General features: G+C 37.4%; 1 protein-coding gene across 3 annotated transcripts in view; it reads left to right on the top strand.

Annotated features, from left to right (window-relative positions):
- Nucleotides 1-19699, top strand: part of LOC146003584 (coagulation factor IX-like) — a 96671-nt gene that overhangs the window by 71461 nt on the left and 5511 nt on the right. For all 3 annotated transcript variants that reach the window (XR_014443835.1, XM_083141889.1, XM_083141887.1), the window contains one exon: nt 3092-3153. The gene's annotated coding sequence lies outside the window, so the exon portion shown is untranslated. The remainder of the gene's footprint in view (nt 1-3091; nt 3154-19699) is intronic.

Genomic DNA, 19699 nt, shown 5'->3' with positions numbered 1-19699 from the left:
TGCTACAATATTTTACTTTTTAAATTTAATTTTGCAATAATAAAAAAATAGCATGTACACTAAGATATAAAGTGACATACACAACAAAAACATATGAACATGATTTAAAAATAAAGCAAGAGTTGCTCTACGCAGTGGGTTATTTTTTTATGAACTCATTAACGAATGGTCTCAGGTCCAAATTTTCAAGCCCAGTTTGATGTATGTGGAGTACCGCTAAACTGCTTAGTTTCTTCTGCCTCATTGTAGATCTTAAATATGACTTTAGTCGGCGAATAGCACTGAATGACCTTTCGGCTGTGGTTGTCGTCATTGGCATAGTGCGGAGGACCATTATGAATTTGGCAACTTCAGGCAGAAGCTACTGGAGGGTGCTGTCTTCCAAAAGAAACTTCCTTATGTCACGCATGGCAGTTAGAAGCTCTCTTCTGTTTGGCGATAGCACCAAGCATGGACATGTGTAAGGAGAATCTATCGACATCCAAATCTTGGCGAAAGAATTATCGCGTTTGCTGAAAGTTTGTTGTGCAACTGTTCACAGTTGAGATGCATTCTTTCTCTACGGCTGTTATTTTTTGTAGTCCTGTAGATTCATGTCCTAGTTTAACACATGATTTTGCTGTGTCACACACGTCAGTGTATATTGATTTATAATACTATTTTGGAGTCTAGAACTTGTGATGTTTGGCAGCATCAGCATTTTCAAGACGTGACGTTGCCGGGGCAATTCTGGCTCATCAACGAGGCTCGGTTTGCCTTCTGTGAATTTCAGCCAGAACTGCTCAAAACACATTCGCTTTTCTTGAAAGATGTCAGTCAAGTATTTTAGTTTTGATTCCACTTCTGTAGCACCAATGCGTGGAGACTGAATATTACAGTTTACCTCTTCTATTGGACCTATCACATGGCAGTAGAGGGAGAGAAAGAAAAATGTCTTGAAGTGAAGCATTGTCTCCAGGTATCCAGCACATTTTGATGCTGCGTCAGCAGAATCTTCTTCAGAAAATTTCTCAAGAAAATTTAGAAGGTTTTCATAGTTCTTTAAGATCTGTTGCACACTGGAGGCTCTCAACGTCCACCGACGAGGACAAAGTGGTCGCAGTCCAGTGTGGCCAGCCTTCTCATTCACATCAAAAATATTCCTAAATATTTGCATTCTTTTAGGGGATTCCCTGGTAGCGTCGTCGCCTTGTGATCAAGGGATCCCGGGTTCGATACCCGGTGGAGGCACAAGTAGTTCGGATCCCACTTTAAACTGTAGGTCCAGTCCCAATTAGCCTTACTGTGCATAAAGTGAACTTAAAAAACCAAATCAATCAATTTTAGGGGATTCCCAAACAGTCTTTAACAAGTCGTTGGCTAAATTCATTATGTCTCTGATTAATATATGTATAATAGTAAATAATAATTATATACTTAGTATATAGTAATAAGTCATGTGTTTTGCTGTATCCGGTCATAGCCCCCCAAAGTTGATGGTTTAGCGGTCTCAGCCCCCCAAAGTTGATGGTCTAGAACAGTGGTTTCCAACTTCAAAAGGTCCGATGGCCAAAATTATATCCAGCAGTTGATTGACGAGCAGCATTTTTTTTTGGGGGGGGGATTAAAAATTACAAAAATTGTAAGTATTGAACTGAGAATGTAGTACTTACTTTTGCATGACCTAAATTTATAAAATGAGGCATTAAAAACAATGGAATCACAAATCAAAATTGTATAATTACAATTTATTTCACAAAAACCCAATACTTATGGATGAATTGAAAGAAATGAAAAACACACCATACAAATAAGAATCCTTCATAGTAAGTGTTCAATATGAAAATTGAGACCGATCTGCTTCTTTTATTAAAGTTGGAATATTCACATAATTTCTGTATTTGAAAGTCTCAGAAGGTGAAGCAGTGAAGAATCTACCAGTCGACTTCTGTAGCGGTTCTTGATGAACTTCATTGAAAAAAAAATCCTTCCACACGTGTATGTGCTGCCGAATATCCATGTCATTCTTTGTCCAAAACTACGAAGGTTTGGAAAGCGTTCGTTTGAAAGGTATTTGAAAAACTCTGGCCCCTTTTCTTGGCTACTTTGAAGGAACACATCGCTTTGCAAATCACACAATTCAAGTTGGGGAGAAGCTTCTTGTTCTTCGGTGTTAACGCCAAGAGGATTGCTTAATACCTGGATGCTGCTTTAAGTCCTTCAAAATATTTAATCTGGAGTCAAACTCATCCATTATTTATTTAATATTTGCACTGAATTACAAAATGTCCAATATTTCTTCATCATCTGCTAGCCGCCGACAGCTTGGAAAATTAACCAGATTATTCCTCTCCAAAGTAACATTGAAAATCTTAAGTTTATTACGAAACCCATCTATGTTTCCCATTAAATCTGACACCAGCTGGTTTCTTTCTTGCAGTTTCAAGTTCAGTTCGTTCAGATGACCTGTGATATCTGTTATAAACGCCAATTGTTTAAGGAAGTCCATACTCTGAAACTGTTCCTTCAGTAAAAATAGAACGTATTTTAATAAAAATACATAAAATTAATGTATTTTGCAAACTGGCTTCGCGGGCCGCAAAAAAAAGGCATCGCTGGCCGCCAGTTGGAAACACCTGGTCTAGAACATTTCTAATGTGCGTTTAAAGTTAAGTTCATGTGACACAATTCAGAGTAAACTTTACAAGAAAAAAATTAATATATTAGATCCTCTTAAGCAAAATTATTCGGGGGGCTCTGCCCCCACATCATTAACATTGGGGGGGCTCGAGCCCCCCTAAGCCCCATGGAGTCGGCGCCTATGTGGAGAGTAAACAACATTGATGGAATGAAATATGAAGTTATTTTATTCAAAAGACAATACGCCCAACGGACAAAAGTTAAATGCAATTTGAATAGTGATTGTTGTCTAAAATATGCAAGAAGTTCATATTCGTATATGATTCACATACGCATCTGCTTTTACAATATACATTTATAAAATGAAAGTTTAAAATATGCATTTACATATGCAATATGCAAAATGAATAACTATCCGGTCCCTTCATATGTTTTAATTATATTTATTTCTTTTCATTTTGCATGGAAATAGTGGACAACCTTTGACAATTAAACTCAATGATTATGGTGTTCCATACACCTCTGAGTTTGTTGGTAAGTTTTGCCATTTTGAGCAATGGCTTGTTATTATTTACATTACATTATATTACATTTATGACAATTTTATTTATTAAAAATTTCAAGTATATTTCTTAATACAGTATTCTGAAAAGAAAACATTGAAATCTCATTGAATAAGATCTGTGAAAAATGGGTCAAAAATATTAACAAATGATTATGTCCTCATGTAGTATTTCGCTTCCAAATTTCTTATGCGTGTTACTTTAATACTCATCTAAGCACCATTTCATCCTGGTCTTCGTATGGTGGTCTCTATAACAGTGTTGGGTGGTGTAAATTTTCAAATGAGTTCATACTTAAGGTTTTTAAAATCTGAACGTTGCTCTCGTTTGCCATTTTACATATATTACGACTAGATTTCAGTGCGTTTGCGAAACATTCTACTGTTACCAGCATACCATTTTTAATGAGTAAAATTTGTGCTGTTTGCTCAAATATGAACTACCAAGAGAAGTTTCATTAAGTCAGTAAATAAGATGCTTTTAAACCAAGAATATAGGATTTTAGTATGTGGTACGGTTATTTATTCATGTTTCAATTATTATACATGTCTAATAAACTCTGTTCCTTGATATAACACTGAAATGGTAATGTGTGGATAAATGTTTACCCATTTCTTACTAATTTTGTGTTTCACTCATAATCTACTATTATGAAAGATGGATTAAATCATGATCAATATATTCAGTAAACATTTGTAATGGTATAGTGGGGTTAAGCCACGATCGCGCGAGATGTTTATGAGGAAGCTGCTGTGCGGCGATCGCAACTTCAAGGTTAAAGTGAAAACCCACACTATATATCACAAATACTATTTTTGTGTCGCCCTTCTCGCACGAGAATGCAGGAGTCTACAAGCAAAGTCGACGAGAAGCGCGAGACAAAGCCCTGCAATAAATGTACACCCTATATATATATGTATATAAAGCACACACAAAATTAAGTGTCCGTCAACGAATAGCACTCTGTGCCTTCTCCGTTGAGTTCATTCACACTCTCAATTACAATATCCCACTCTTACTATTTTGTCTTGCACCCACGTAAATACTAAATTACCCAGTAGTACCTTGATATAGATCTATGGTCACCGCGTGACGCGTATCTCGTGCGCGTTTTTATTTTGCTGGGGCACAATAGATTTCAAATAAGGTAAAAATTACAATTACTATGTTCAATCATCAACAGCGTATTGCATTGCACTAATATCATGTATTTCATAATAACAATCAACACGTAAAAATAGCCCAATATCAACAAGGTCGACTTAAGTCAAATACTAATTTTACAAGAGACGTGCGTCCACGTCAAAATTCCAATAAACACGTCCTGCGTGTATAAATTTAACAGACTTCAACCATTCATTCCATTAACAATACGTATTCAATTCGTACATTGATCTTTCACTCGACCCATTCAAACATAAAGATTTAACAATTAACGATACACTACAGCTCATGCGTTTACTACAAGCAAGTTTTCTTTTGCATCACGCTGATTTACTTTTACATTAACAATTTTGCATTTAAACAATATTACCCCCAATTCTCCTGATTCTTAATGCTACCGTGGAAAAAGGTGGAAAGGTGCAAAAGGAACAAACGTCCCGAATCAATTAATAAAGGGGAAATGAAGGTTCGTAAATTTTGCTTTTGCGACGAGGACTTCAACTCGACGCCCCTTTTTGACTACCAGGTCAAATCATCAAATACCAGCCTAAGAAACGCATCACAAGATTGGCAATAACTGCTATACTCGTTCGCTGCACAAAAGGTTCACTTGTTATGAATCACTTACAAAAACCAGAATCTTTAGCGACAAAAAAAAATAGTTTTTTTTTTTTTGAACCAAAATATCAAGTAAGAATTAATTTGTTCTGTTCCCACCAATTTTAACGTGTAATTATCTTTCGTTAATTCACTTAAGCGTTCAAGGCGTCCAAAAGGTGGCACGCAACAAGGGGAAAAAGGTGGGGAGGAAAACAGAGTGCAACAAAAGTTTTACGCGCAATGCTTATGCTTGATTAAAGGTAATACGACGTGGAACTTCTGCACAAAGATGTTATGTTCATTATCACAGCAGAGAGAATTTACGTACCTACGCCAAACCAACTTTGGCCTCAAAGTCCTTGCAATACCGCTGCCCTATTCATGCCTTTGTCCTCTATGATATTGGCCCATTCCACAAATGGCAAAACGAGGAAGCTTCCGTCCGTCAATAAGGCACGCTGGGCACGTCTCTCGCTGGCTAAGTTGTGCGAAAGGAGTTAACCTTCTGGTTCCCGTCGGTACAAAGTCGTTGAAGCACTGGCGAGGTGTTTTACGACCTGCGCGCTTGTACCACGTCTGCCGCAAGAGGCAGCACTGGTCAATGAGCTATCGAGGGCTAACGACCTCTGATAGCGGAAAATGAAACTAATATTTTACGTGAAATTTTCCAATTATGTAAGCGTTTGTAATATGTAGATATAAAAACGTTACAAATTTCCCCTGACTCCCAAAAAAAAAAAACACTCCCCAAAATCCAAAAGAAACACATATACACTAAATAAGCTGAACAACATATAAAAATTAGTATCATTAATACCAAGTTCTTTCAGGAATGATCTAATCCCACTGAATTGATCCACACTCAAACTTCACACGCCTAAAACTTTTAGGTTACCAATTTTGAAAATAGTCACTCAAGGGTTCATAATGAAGCATATAAGCATATTGTGGACGACAGAAGGCACCATACATCGTGTTTGCCTCCCGGTCAAACACCTAGATGTAACACTCTTCATGACAAGGTTGTGGAGTAACCAGCACACATTGCCTCTTTTTGCTGTAACCAAGGTAATCCGTACACTTGAAGATGGAAGAAAAAAAAACTCGTAACCCTGACGATGGAGAAGGTTGGCGGTTCCATTAATAGTTTCAGGTAGCACACGCATCCTCGTAGAGCAAAAACATAGAAAGAAAAAGGGAACGCAATCAAAATCGAGATAAAGAATGAAAGAAGAAGGAAGAAATAGGAAAGATGAGGAGAAGGTTACTACTGGAAGGAACAAGGAGATAGCATTATTACAAACGTACGGAGAATTAGGAGTTACCATGGGTCATAGCAAAGTAAACAAATTTCATTCAAGAGAGCATGACTTTCTCTCATACATAGAATACACACAACATAATATTAACAGTCTTAATTCAATATCAAAGGTTATACAAGACACTTAGAGATATATATAGGTCAGCAATATTACTGACAAAAGGATATACACATATATATATATAGATACACTTATATCCAGTAACACTTACAAGAAAGATAGAATGAGCATAATTAAGCATAAGAGTCATTAACATGTAGCTGGAGAGGATTGAAGTTGCTGAGCTATGTCCGAAGTCGCCAAATCCTCTATTTGGGGAACAACCTCCAAGTCACGTATAATATATGGTTTAATGTGTGACACATGAGCCTTTCTAACTATCTGCTGAGTGTCGGGATCAACCAACAAGGCCGTCACAGGACTCAGCATTTTGTAAACCTGGGCTGGACCCGACCAACGCTCTTGAAGTTTTGAAGAAATGCGTTGTAAAGCATTGCTATGAGGGAAGGTACGATAAAGTACCATATCACCTGGCTTATATGAAACCTGGGATCTAGATGGGTCATATCTACGTTGGCGAGAATGCCAAGATTTTAACAAATGTTGGTACGCCTCACCCCAACGATGAGCTCGTTCCGGTGAAGGAGGAGCAGCCAGTTCATTATCCATTTGCAATTCCCAAAAAAAATTCATGGGTCCATCTATTTCACGACCAAAAATGAGTTTAGAGGGAGTAGTATGAGTACTGTCATGTTGTGCAGTATTAAATGCAAAGGCAATGCTACCTAAATGAACATCCCATTTAGTATGATCTTGGGAATGGTAGCAAATCAAGGAAGCCTTAAGGTTTCTAATAAATCTCTCTGCCAGAGAGGGATTTGGATAGTATGCGCTAGTATATATATGTCTAATATTGGATTCAAACAAGAAATTATTAAATAAGTGTGAACGGAAGTAGGAGGCGTTGTCAGATACCAACTCACAAGGAGCACCAAAGGACAAAAATAAGGTTCGTAGCTTATCAATAATATGATGGGACGTGGCTGATCGAAGCGGATACAATGAGACCCACTTTGAAAAGGCATCCACCACAACCAAAATGTACACATTACCTTTAGTCGAGCGAACCAAAGGACCGACTAGGTCAATATATAGACGTCTCCAGGGATGGCGAATAACCTCTGAAGAAAGAAGGCCCGGAGGCTTGCGTACAGCTATTTTAGCCCTCTGGCAAATGTCGCAAGAGCGCACGTACAGACGGATATCCGAAAGATAATTTGGCCACCAAAAGAGCGATGCAATTTTCTTTATTGTTTTATTAACGCCTAAATGGGCACCACCTACAGGAGTATCATGGTAATAGCGACAAATTAAATGTTGCAGGACCTTGGGAAGCACAACCAAGGAAGAGGTTGCACGAGGTGGCTGCCAAATCAAAAGGTCTTGGTACAGGCGGTAATGTTTAACCTGTAAATTGTCCTTCAATTGAGCAATGATGGGAGATAGAGCAGGATCCTGGACTTGGAGGGCTGAAATGTCTGACTTATTGAAGGGAATTATATTAAACTTCGGGGCAGCGCAGGCCAAGCTGGTAAAAGGCAGCGAAGACACCGCAAAATCTTCCGGAGAATGCATGCGAGAAAGGCAATCCGCTACCGGGTTTTTAGCTGACGAAATATGTTCCACATCATAAGAAAAACGCGAAAGGTATAACAACCAACGTCCGAACTTGCCAAATTGTTCTGGATGTTTGAGTAACCAGGACAAGGCCTGATTATCCGTTTGCAGAGTGAAATGCTTAGACGTTAAATAAGTTTCAAATTTCTTAAAACCAAAGACGATGGCGCTGCACTCTGCTTCATATATGGATTGCTTACGCTCAAGATTGGTGCGTTTCCTTGACGCAAAGGCTATGGGGCGTAAGGATCCATCTTTTTCTCTCTGATTTAAGGTAGCGCCAAGGGCCAAACTTGAAGCATCCGTTTGCAAAACAAACTCCTGAGTGAAATCAGGTAATGCTAGTACCGTATGTTCAATAAAGGCGGCTTTAAGGTTGTCAAACCGGATCTGATCTTCCGAAGTCCAAACAAAGGGAAGATCCTTCTTACGTTTATCTGTAAGAAAACATGTGCGCTCCGCAAATTGAGGTATAAAACGGGAAAAATATGAAAGTAACCCCATGACTTGAGAAACACCTTTCTGGCTCTTAGGAGGGGGAATATCCTGTATAGCGGATACCCGATCAGGATCCATAAGCATCTGACCTTTGCGAATGATATAGCCCAAATATTTTATCTCAGAAGCCATCCAAGTAGATTTTTGAGGATTTATGGTAAGACCAGCTTGCCGCAAGGCTAGAAGAACCTCTTTTATATGTTGAAAATGGGACGGCATATCGGGTGAATATATCAGCAAATCATCGGCATATGTCATAAGAAACTTGTATTTAAATTTTCCCAGGATTTCATCCAGTGCCCTTGATAGGATTTGAGTCCCCAAGTTGATACCAAATGGAACACGAGTGTATCTATATTGTCCAAACGACGTAACAAAAGCCGTTAAGTCTTTACTTTTATCATCCAATCGTATTTGATGGAACGATTGGCATAGATCCAGGCAAGAAAATACTGCTGCCGATTGTAAATGCTGAAACAAAAGATCAATACGTGGTTGTGGAAATTGATCATAGGCTATGAGGCGATTAAGATTTTTATAAGAACATACCAAACGGTGGGTACCGTTCTTCTTTGGTACAAGGAAGGCAGGGCTAGAGTAAGATGACCGGCACGGCTCTATAATTTGTTGTGCCTGTAAATCCTCAATCTGTTTTCTCAAAATTTCAGTTTGGACAGGATTTAGTTGAAACGGTTTGGATCGAAAGGGAATGTCCGACACCACAGGTATCGAAACGGGATCTAAAGTACAAGAACCCACCTTGTCTGTTACGACATCCTGAAACTGACACAACAAGGATTGTAAAGTTGAACTATGTGAGGATACAGGAAACTGTAAATCGTTATCTGATTGATAATTAACTTCTGAAGATACATTCGGTGAAGGGAGAGATACATCAAGAACATTTACTGGGGGTGATAAAGAAAAAGCCATTTGAATGCCATCAATATGAAAAGGGAAAGACAAAAGCTTCTTTTCAAAAGAAAGGATAGCTCCTGTGTGCATCAAGAAATCAGTACCCAATATTAACGGAAAAGGAAGGGTTTCTGATACCCAAAAGCGCCACTTCCAAGATAGACGATCAAGACGTAAAGTCAAATGACTATAGGCCGATAAGGAAAATGGATGATTAGTCACATCGCGCAATTCTATAGAGTGATCAGTAAGAAGAGGGGGGAGATCTTTAAGTGTATTCAAAAAAGAAAAAGAAATTAAGGACACCGATGCGGCTGTATCGAGTAATGCAAATACAGGTTGTTGATTTATGAGAACTCGAATTGTGGGCGTCGGATGGCCCTCAAACAAAAACGGATATTCCGTATGAAGCAAAGTAGGAGAAATGTCCCGACCAGGAGCACCATCGTCATCTTGATCATGTGTCTTTCGTTCAACCTGCGGTGAAATTTCTACCGCGGGCATACATGAATAAGCAGAAACCGGTTCAGTGGGCAGATCACCACGAGCAAAGGAACTATCTGTCAACAACGGCTGCACCGGGACGTGATGTTGTATACCCCGTGTCTCCGGACTGCGCTGAGAATTCCATTTTAATTCGGGCTGCCATATATTTTGCGCCAAAAGAAATAAATCCCGAATGGTTTGGGGACGAGAGCGTCCCAAGAGTAGCGAACGAGCTGGAAAGCCGATACCCTCAATAATGGTATCAATTAACTGTGACTCAGACCATTCAATGGGGAATACTTGGCTAGCATCATAGATATCCCGAACGTAGGAGTACAAACTTTCATCCGGTTGTTGTACCCTATGAAGAACCTCGATCTGAAAAGGTAGTAAGACAGAATGCGGAACTAAACGATTCCAGATCATTAAGGTGAACAAGTGCCAGGGCAGTTTCTGCAGAAGGCCTTCCAGCCAAATTTCTGTAAGAGGGGACAATGTATATTGTAAGGCTAATAACAAAATGGATTCGACTTCCATCAAATCCAAACAAATAATTTTATGTAAGGTAAACAAAAAGGTAAACAAGTTATGTATATCTCGGCCATGCAATGTTGGCAAGTCCTTAAGAAGGAAATTGATGGCACTAACGCGCGCCAAATCTTGCACAGGAGTAGGAGGCTGGGGTAAAACCAAGCCGCGTACAAAATCCAAGGTTGAGGGTGATGGTGGAGGTAGATGTGGCGGCGTATATGGAAAAGGTATGGCAGATGTCATTTCGCCGAAGGAAAGGTAAAGACCCAAGCACAAAACAACAATATAAAGATGTATGTGTACAAGGGAAAAATATGACCAATCAATCCAATCTATCAAAATATGAATAAAGGGGGGGGGCACCAGAGTAAGAAAAGAAAAGGAAATGATTTATTGTTAAAAAAAGGAAGGTGAGGGGGGTACAAATACAAATGAAAGGAAAATGGTAAAAAACTATTCAAAGTCCCAGCAGAACAAGTTATAGCAAGGCTAGTGGTCACGCCCCAAATCAAAATGCCCAAAAGGCACAGGTAGAATTGTGTTGCACAATTAACCACTGTTTATTATATCACGTATGTCAAATGCTCTACTGTCAAATGTGGGTACCGGAGATCAAATGCTCCGCCGTCAAATTTGTACCACACCTAGTTACAATTTTCCCAAAAAAAAAAATATTATTGCAAAACAGTAAATATGTTAAAGAAAAAAAAGGGTGAATTGCAAAAAAAATCAATTGACTCAAAGTTGAGGGGGGGGAACAATTGGGGGGGAAAAATTTTGAGAAGTTGTACGATAACAATAGTAATGTTGCTACAACGGATCAAATGGAACCATGCTCTGCTACCAAATTTTGTAATGGTATAGTGGGGTTAAGCCACGATCGCGCGAGATGTTTATGAGGAAGCTGCTGTGCGGCGATCGCAACTTCAAGGTTAAAGTGAAAACCCACACTATATATCACAAATACTATTTTTGTGTCGCCCTTCTCGCACGAGAATGCAGGAGTCTACAAGCAAAGTCGACGAGAAGCGCGAGACAAAGCCCTGCAATAAATGTACACCCTATATATATATGTATATAAAGCACACACAAAATTAAGTGTCCGTCAACGAATAGCACTCTGTGCCTTCTCCGTTGAGTTCATTCACACTCTCAATTACAATATCCCACTCTTACTATTTTGTCTTGCACCCACGTAAATACTAAATTACCCAGTAGTACCTTGATATAGATCTATGGTCACCGCGTGACGCGTATCTCGTGCGCGTTTTTATTTTGCTGGGGCACAATAGATTTCAAATAAGGTAAAAATTACAATTACTATGTTCAATCATCAACAGCGTATTGCATTGCACTAATATCATGTATTTCATAATAACAATCAACACGTAAAAATAGCCCAATATCAACAAGGTCGACTTAAGTCAAATACTAATTTTACAAGAGACGTGCGTCCACGTCAAAATTCCAATAAACACGTCCTGCGTGTATAAATTTAACAGACTTCAACCATTCATTCCATTAACAATACGTATTCAATTCGTACATTGATCTTTCACTCGACCCATTCAAACATAAAGATTTAACAATTAACGATACACTACAGCTCATGCGTTTACTACAAGCAAGTTTTCTTTTGCATCACGCTGATTTACTTTTACATTAACAATTTTGCATTTAAACAATATTACCCCCAATTCTCCTGATTCTTAATGCTACCGTGGAAAAAGGTGGAAAGGTGCAAAAGGAACAAACGTCCCGAATCAATTAATAAAGGGGAAATGAAGGTTCGTAAATTTTGCTTTTGCGACGAGGACTTCAACTCGACGCCCCTTTTTGACTACCAGGTCAAATCATCAAATACCAGCCTAAGAAACGCATCACAAGATTGGCAATAACTGCTATACTCGTTCGCTGCACAAAAGGTTCACTTGTTATGAATCACTTACAAAAACCAGAATCTTTAGCGACAAAAAAAAATAGTTTTTTTTTTTTTGAACCAAAATATCAAGTAAGAATTAATTTGTTCTGTTCCCACCAATTTTAACGTGTAATTATCTTTCGTTAATTCACTTAAGCGTTCAAGGCGTCCAAAAGGTGGCACGCAACAAGGGGAAAAAGGTGGGGAGGAAAACAGAGTGCAACAAAAGTTTTACGCGCAATGCTTATGCTTGATTAAAGGTAATACGACGTGGAACTTCTGCACAAAGATGTTATGTTCATTATCACAGCAGAGAGAATTTACGTACCTACGCCAAACCAACTTTGGCCTCAAAGTCCTTGCAATACCGCTGCCCTATTCATGCCTTTGTCCTCTATGATATTGGCCCATTCCACAAATGGCAAAACGAGGAAGCTTCCGTCCGTCAATAAGGCACGCTGGGCACGTCTCTCGCTGGCTAAGTTGTGCGAAAGGAGTTAACCTTCTGGTTCCCGTCGGTACAAAGTCGTTGAAGCACTGGCGAGGTGTTTTACGACCTGCGCGCTTGTACCACGTCTGCCGCAAGAGGCAGCACTGGTCAATGAGCTATCGAGGGCTAACGACCTCTGATAGCGGAAAATGAAACTAATATTTTACGTGAAATTTTCCAATTATGTAAGCGTTTGTAATATGTAGATATAAAAACGTTACACATTATAACCAAAGCTTGAAGTAGATACAATAATTTTTTTGTGACCTTTATTATGCAGAATATTATTTTTGTGATGTAAAAATGTGGAGAAAATATTATCAGTATTTTAAGGCGAATGTGATTATGTACCTTGATCTTTATTCAATTATTGATATTTTGTTTGTTTATTTTTCAAAATACTTTGTTGTTGTTCAGTTAATGGATGAGCTATAGTTCCCAGGATATACAGGGTGATTCAAAAATTGCATCGTTCTGCACATCAGCCCGTAAGAACGTTCGCACCATTGACCTCTTTACACACCCTTTGAACTGCTTAGAGGGCTACCAGCCACTTTTCACGTTTACCACATTATAAAGCATGGCACATTTCACAGTTTAATGTAGAAAACGTGTTTGAATTATTTTGGCACTTACAGCGTTTACCAATTTTAGTCTTCAAATATCCTCCAACATAGGACAACTCCATTAATAGTGCAGATAGCAACCAGTTGAAAGAGGGAAAGTTTTTGGAAATATGTGATTATGAAACTAATGTGCTTGATTTATTAACATACAGCATCGTTGAGGCTGTGAGAGTCTAATTTAGAACGTAAATTGGTCTTCTTGCCTCATGCTTTTCCTTAAAGGTGTCATTTACGCTCTTAACCTAACCTTTAATTATCGTCATCAATTTATAATTTACCTAAAGTGTAAATCACCAACCCTGAGAACTTCTGTAAACAAAACGGTGTCACTGATTCGATGTACGAGGGAGAGTCCGAAAATAAGTTTCCCCTGGCGACTGTGGATAGAGATGGGAAGGAAAAGCAAAATACGTATATGAGAAAAGGAATAGCATACTTACTTTATTTTTCCACATAGGAACCCCTGACATTCATACATTTGTCATACCGCTTGATCAGCTTCAAAAAACCCTCTTGGAAAAAATAAGTGTCCCATATACGGAAGAAGTGTTGCACGAAATGTGTCACATCAGCATTGTTTCCAAAGCGCCTTCCTCCGAGAGCCTTCTTCAAAGCCGGAAACAGATGGAAGTCACTCAGCGCAAGATCGGGACTGTACGGCGGATGGGTAAAGCGCTCCCAACCAAGGGTTGCAAGATGGTGTTGCGTAGCCCTCGCAGAGTGCGGTTTCGCATTGTCATCCAACAACAGCAGGCCAGATGTGAGAAGGCCAGGCCTCCTACGCCGAATAGCCTACTTCAATTTGGACAGGGTGGGACAGTAACGTATAGCGTTGATGGTTCCTTGTTCCAAAAAAGTCCAGCAACAAAACACCATGGGCGTCCCAAAAAACTGTGAGAAGCACCTTACCTGCCGAGGGAGTTGTGTTGAACTTCTTCCGGACAGGAGATGACGGATGTGTCCACTCCATTGATGCGGCCTTCGATTCGAGTGTCCTATGGTGGACCCACATTTCATCCCTCGTCACAATAACGCATGAGATGCTCCAAACTGCATGAGATGCTCAATATCTGCCGGGCCACGACTGAGAGGCACCTCCCCTCGTTTACACGTACTACGCTCACGTCATCTGTTGGATCGCGGTCGTACTTCACCCACTGATGTATGGGTGTCTATTGTGTTCCAACACGGCCTGGTTTCCCCCATTGCTGTACGATCTCCCTGGCAAAACTGAGGGGGAAACTTATTTTCGGACTTTCCCTCGTATCACTGAACACGGAGACCTTCCCGCACGCATAGAACTCACCATGTTGAAAGTGGCACTACTTCCTTGCTGTTCACATGATTATTTCTAGAAAACAACCAATGTTATAAAATATCATTATGTACAAAAATCTCTAAGCACATTGAAAGTTAAAATGCATATTCCTACAAAATGTTCACACTTATCTTGCCTTGCCATGTCACCAAGTTAGTTTACGAAGTGCACTATATTTGGCAGAACAAAAATCGTTATTAGGATGCTTGTCAAATTTTCCAACCGCTTATTTATTTTATTTTATTTACATTTTACTTGGGATTACCGCTAAGCAGTTTTTCCCATATCTATATATGTACTGTACATAAACTTACATTTTTTAGTACATGATTATTAAAAGATACTATGAACAATTTTTTTTCCTATTAAATAGTTAAGCCACATTTTCTAAAAAAAGATAACAATATATATCCAACTGTAAGGTTAGGTTCACAAATCAAAGATTCCAAACACTGAGGAAAAGGAATGTCTCTCTTTCTTGTGTGTATCTATTACACTCAAATAGGATATGGTGTATATCTTCCTTGTTGCCACATGTACAGTTTGGGTTTTGTAGAATCCGGATCTTTTGTAAATGACTTTTAGTAGTTGTATGTCCTGACCTAATACGATTTAGTAATACTATCACATTCCGTGAACCTTGAACTTTTGTAAACCAAGGCCTCATTCTATTGAAATTAGCTATCCTCTGATAAAAGCTGGATGCATTTTGAAATTCACCTTTGCGCCATTCCGTCCAGTTTTCCTTCAACTTTTTCTTCACCCTCGGTAGAATGTCTGTGTACTAGGTTTTCAGCTCCAGTACAGGTTGAATTACCCTAGCTTGTTTTGCATACAAATCTGCCATATCATTTCCTAAATTTTGACAATGTGCTTTAACCCATGTTAAATGAATTATCTTTCCCCTGCTCCTTAAATTTTGTAAAGTTTTTACACAGTTTATAATGTATGGGGAGCATTTAAATAATAAATCATAATTGGACTGAATTGAATATAATACACTTTTGGAATCCGTTAATATTAATATATTTTTTTTCTTGCAATTTATATGTATAAATTAGTGCTTGGTAAATTGCATAAGCTTCAGATGTAAAAATGGAAAAATCTTCCGGTAAATGTATCATAATTGATTCCTTCTTCTTTACATCATAAACAGCACATCCTACATTTTGACTACTTTTTGAACCGTCTGCATATATAAAGTAATAATCTTTCCATCTTTCCATGTAATCATATTTTGTATATTGTTCAGGAAAATAAATATCTCTATATTCACAAACAGGAAAATCTAGAGTATATATGGGCTTACTCCTTACTTTCAATAATTTTTGATGATCCTCATAGTACTCATTATATAATTGCGCCCATCCTATATCTTCGCAGTTATTAATTTTGCCTGTATCATATAATTCAACCAAGTCGAATAGAATGTCGTTAAACGGATGATTAACTTCTGACATTGTTTTTAACAGATATTTAATAGACATTTCTCTTTTCCTATAACTTAAGTTCCATTCCCATGCTTCCATGTATACAGCAACATTGGGAGTACTCTTCATCAGTCCTAGACACTTTCGTAGAACTTTCCTCTGCATTACTTCCAAAGGTCGAAATACACGTTCCGAAACTGTATTAAAGACTATAATCCCGTATTCTATTGTTGGTTTGTAATAGTTTTTGTAAAAATTCATCATGGTACTAGGATGACTTCCCCATTTTGTTGTAGCCATAGAACGAAATACATTGTAAATTACTTCTGCCTTTTTCACTAACATTTTTACATGAGGTTTCCATGTTAATTTACTATCAAATATAACGCCTAAATATTTCACTGAATTTTCTATGGGAATGTGTAACTTTTTTGTGTATTGATTCACATTTTTCGGAGCTCCTTTTTTACTAAATATAATCAACTTTGATTTTTCTGACGATATATTCATAGACATATTCTCAAGAAATTGCTTTATCTCTATTATTTTCGCTTCCATGTTGGTGACTCCTTTATCTATTTGCTTGACACTCTCATATATACATAAATCATCTGCATATTGTATAAATCCAAATGGCTCAGGACATATTCTTTGAACATCCATTAAATATATATTAAAAAGTAAATGACTTAAAGAGCTTCCCTGTGGAAGTCCCCTTGTTATCCATCTAGGACCCTCAACTTTATTGTTAAAGTAAAAATATAAACAACGATTTTTTTAATAGATTCCAAATTATTTTTAGATGCATATAAGGTATTTTCAGATTTTGTAGAATGTTTAATAATTTATTTATATTTACATTATCATTTGCCCCTTTAATATCTAAGAAAGCAGCAATAAGACTACTTTTCCTTTTCATTGTATCATAAATTTTTGATGATAACATTGCCAAGGCATCTGTACACCCCATACCCTTCCTAAATCCAACTTGAAGCTTTGAAAATAATTCCTGTCCCTCTATATGCCAACTTATTCTCTTTAGAATTAATTTTTCAAAAATTTTCCCCAGTACTGAAGACAAAGCTATCGGTCTATAAGATTCTCCTTTATGTGGACTTTTGCCAGGTTTCAATATTGGCAAAATCATTTGAGTGTACCACGATTGCGGTACATTTCCTGAATTCATTATATAATTGTAGATGTTACAAAGATATATTATACCACATTCCGGTAAATTTTGAATCATCGAGTATGTTATTCCATCTTTTCCTGGAGTTGTGTCCTTGGCTCTAATTATTATGTCTCTTATTTCATCGGTCATGATATTGGTGTATAATCCTTGTGAATGTCTATCTTTAGGACTGAAAGAGAAAATTTCATCAGGGGCATCTGCAGGTTCGTGTTTATTATTACATGTTACCTTCATAATAAATTCATCTTTCCAGGTTTTTTTGAGTGGTATTAATCGAGGGGTATGTGGTTTGCGGATTGATTTAAATTTAGCCCACACGGTACTGATACTCTCTTTGTTATTTATGTCTTCACAATACTTTGCCCACGATTTTCTTTTTGCACTGATATAACTTTTCTTGGCCTGCGCTATTGCTTTCTTATAGTTAATCCAAGTTTCCTGATTTGGTATTGTTTTATAAACTTTAGTAGCTTCAATTCTCTGTATTTTAAAATTTTGGCAATCTTCATTCCACCAGTGTACTATTGGATATTTTTTTACAACTTCCTCTTTTGCCCTTGTACATGATCTGTCCATAACAATACTAACAGAATCTACAAAATAATCATATGTACTCTTATCAATATTATTTAAATCTGTATTTTTAAATAAGATTGTAAGTAATTTAGAATATTTATTCCAATCAGCTTCGTTAACTTTCCATTTTCTGAGCGGAATAGTGAAAGATCTCACTGAATTAGTATCAGTATAAAAGAAACATGGATAATGGTCACTGGTTCTTTGATCACTGTTTGTTTCCCACTGAAATTGACCACATATATCATCTGACATTAACGTTAAATCTAAAGCTGTTGGCCGAGTACCTAATCTTCCTATATACGTAGCAGAGCCGTCATTAGTTACAGTAAAGTTGTACAAATCCATACATTCTACTAACACTTTCCCCAACTTATCTTCATCCTGATCTCCCCATATTGTGTGATGGCAATTGAAATCCCCTGCTATAATAAAAGGCTTTTCTATGCATTGAAACATTTGCGATAATGTATTTGTCGTTAATTTCTGTGACTCTGCACCTGTAGGAATATATATAGATATAATACTAACTTTTTGATTCATAAAAGCAATTTTAATTCCTACGACCTCAATTTTGTATATGTCGTATATAGACAATGTATAATCAAAAGATATAGGTTCAAATGGAATGCTTTCATGAATCATAATTGCAACTCCTTTATTATCATCTTTAATCTTTTCATAAATTATGTGATAATGATTTACTTTAAAATAATTTATGTTTGATGGGTTCACAGAGATTTCCGATAAACATAAAAGTTCAGGTCTATATTCATCTATTAATTTCACCAGATTTTGCTTTCTTGCTTTCAGTGATCTTACATTCCAGTGTACCCCCCACGAATGTTTTCCATTATTTTTCCTTCCACACCCTAAGGTGTCTCTCTAAAAATTTCCAAATCCTGAATAATTTTCTGCACCTGGCCATTTATTTGTGAGCATTCTCTTAGTATTTCTTTTATGCTTAATAAGTCAGAATTTTTAGTTAATCTCACCATAAGTTTCGCCATTAATTGTAACAAATTATACATAAGATCCTTCTGAGATGTTATGTGAGGAAAGTACACGATTTTTTTCTGTTCTTCATTGTTGTAGATTCCAATGTTCACCTCCTGCATGCTTCTATTTGTACTATCCACGTCTTCCTCATTATTCCTTGTCTTAATAACAGTTCCTGTAGACTTTCCATTTAATTGTTTTTGATTACTTTGTAATTTCTTTAGAGAACCTTTACTTGATTCTCCTTCAGAATTTCCTTTATAATTCTTTGTTTGTGAATAGGAATTTAGTCTGAAATTTTTTCCATATTTATTTTCAAATTTGGAATAGTCTCTATGATGTTCTGGAGGAACTTTTTTCCATGAAACATTTTCCAAGTATGTATCTGATTTTCTTTCACCCCAATCACTTAAGGCTTCAAATCTGTTTTGTATTGTTATGCTATTTCCTACAACACTAGTCTTTCTTGTGTTAATTTCACTTATTTGACTTTTGTTTATGTGGTTTTTTATTTGACCAGCATATGAGTTGCCTTGAACAACATAATTGCTTGGAACATTACCTGTTATTACTTTTTCTCTTGCATCTTGCCGGGATAAATTATCATATGCCATAACTCTCATGATTTCTCTTTCAATTTCCCATTTTACACATGACTTATCAGTAGCAACATGTTCTCCTCCGCAATTTAAACACTTCGGAGTTTCATTACAATTTTCATGTTCCTCTCTTCCACATCTAGCACACTTAGTTTTATCCTTGCATATGGCTG

This window comes from Lepisma saccharinum, chromosome 20 (genome assembly GCF_977018435.1).
Source record: "Lepisma saccharinum chromosome 20, izLepSacc3.1, whole genome shotgun sequence".
Lineage (NCBI taxonomy): Eukaryota > Metazoa > Arthropoda > Insecta > Zygentoma > Lepismatidae > Lepisma > Lepisma saccharinum.
The sequence above is the reverse complement of the archived record's forward strand: the minus strand, read 5'-3'. Positions and strand labels throughout refer to the sequence as shown.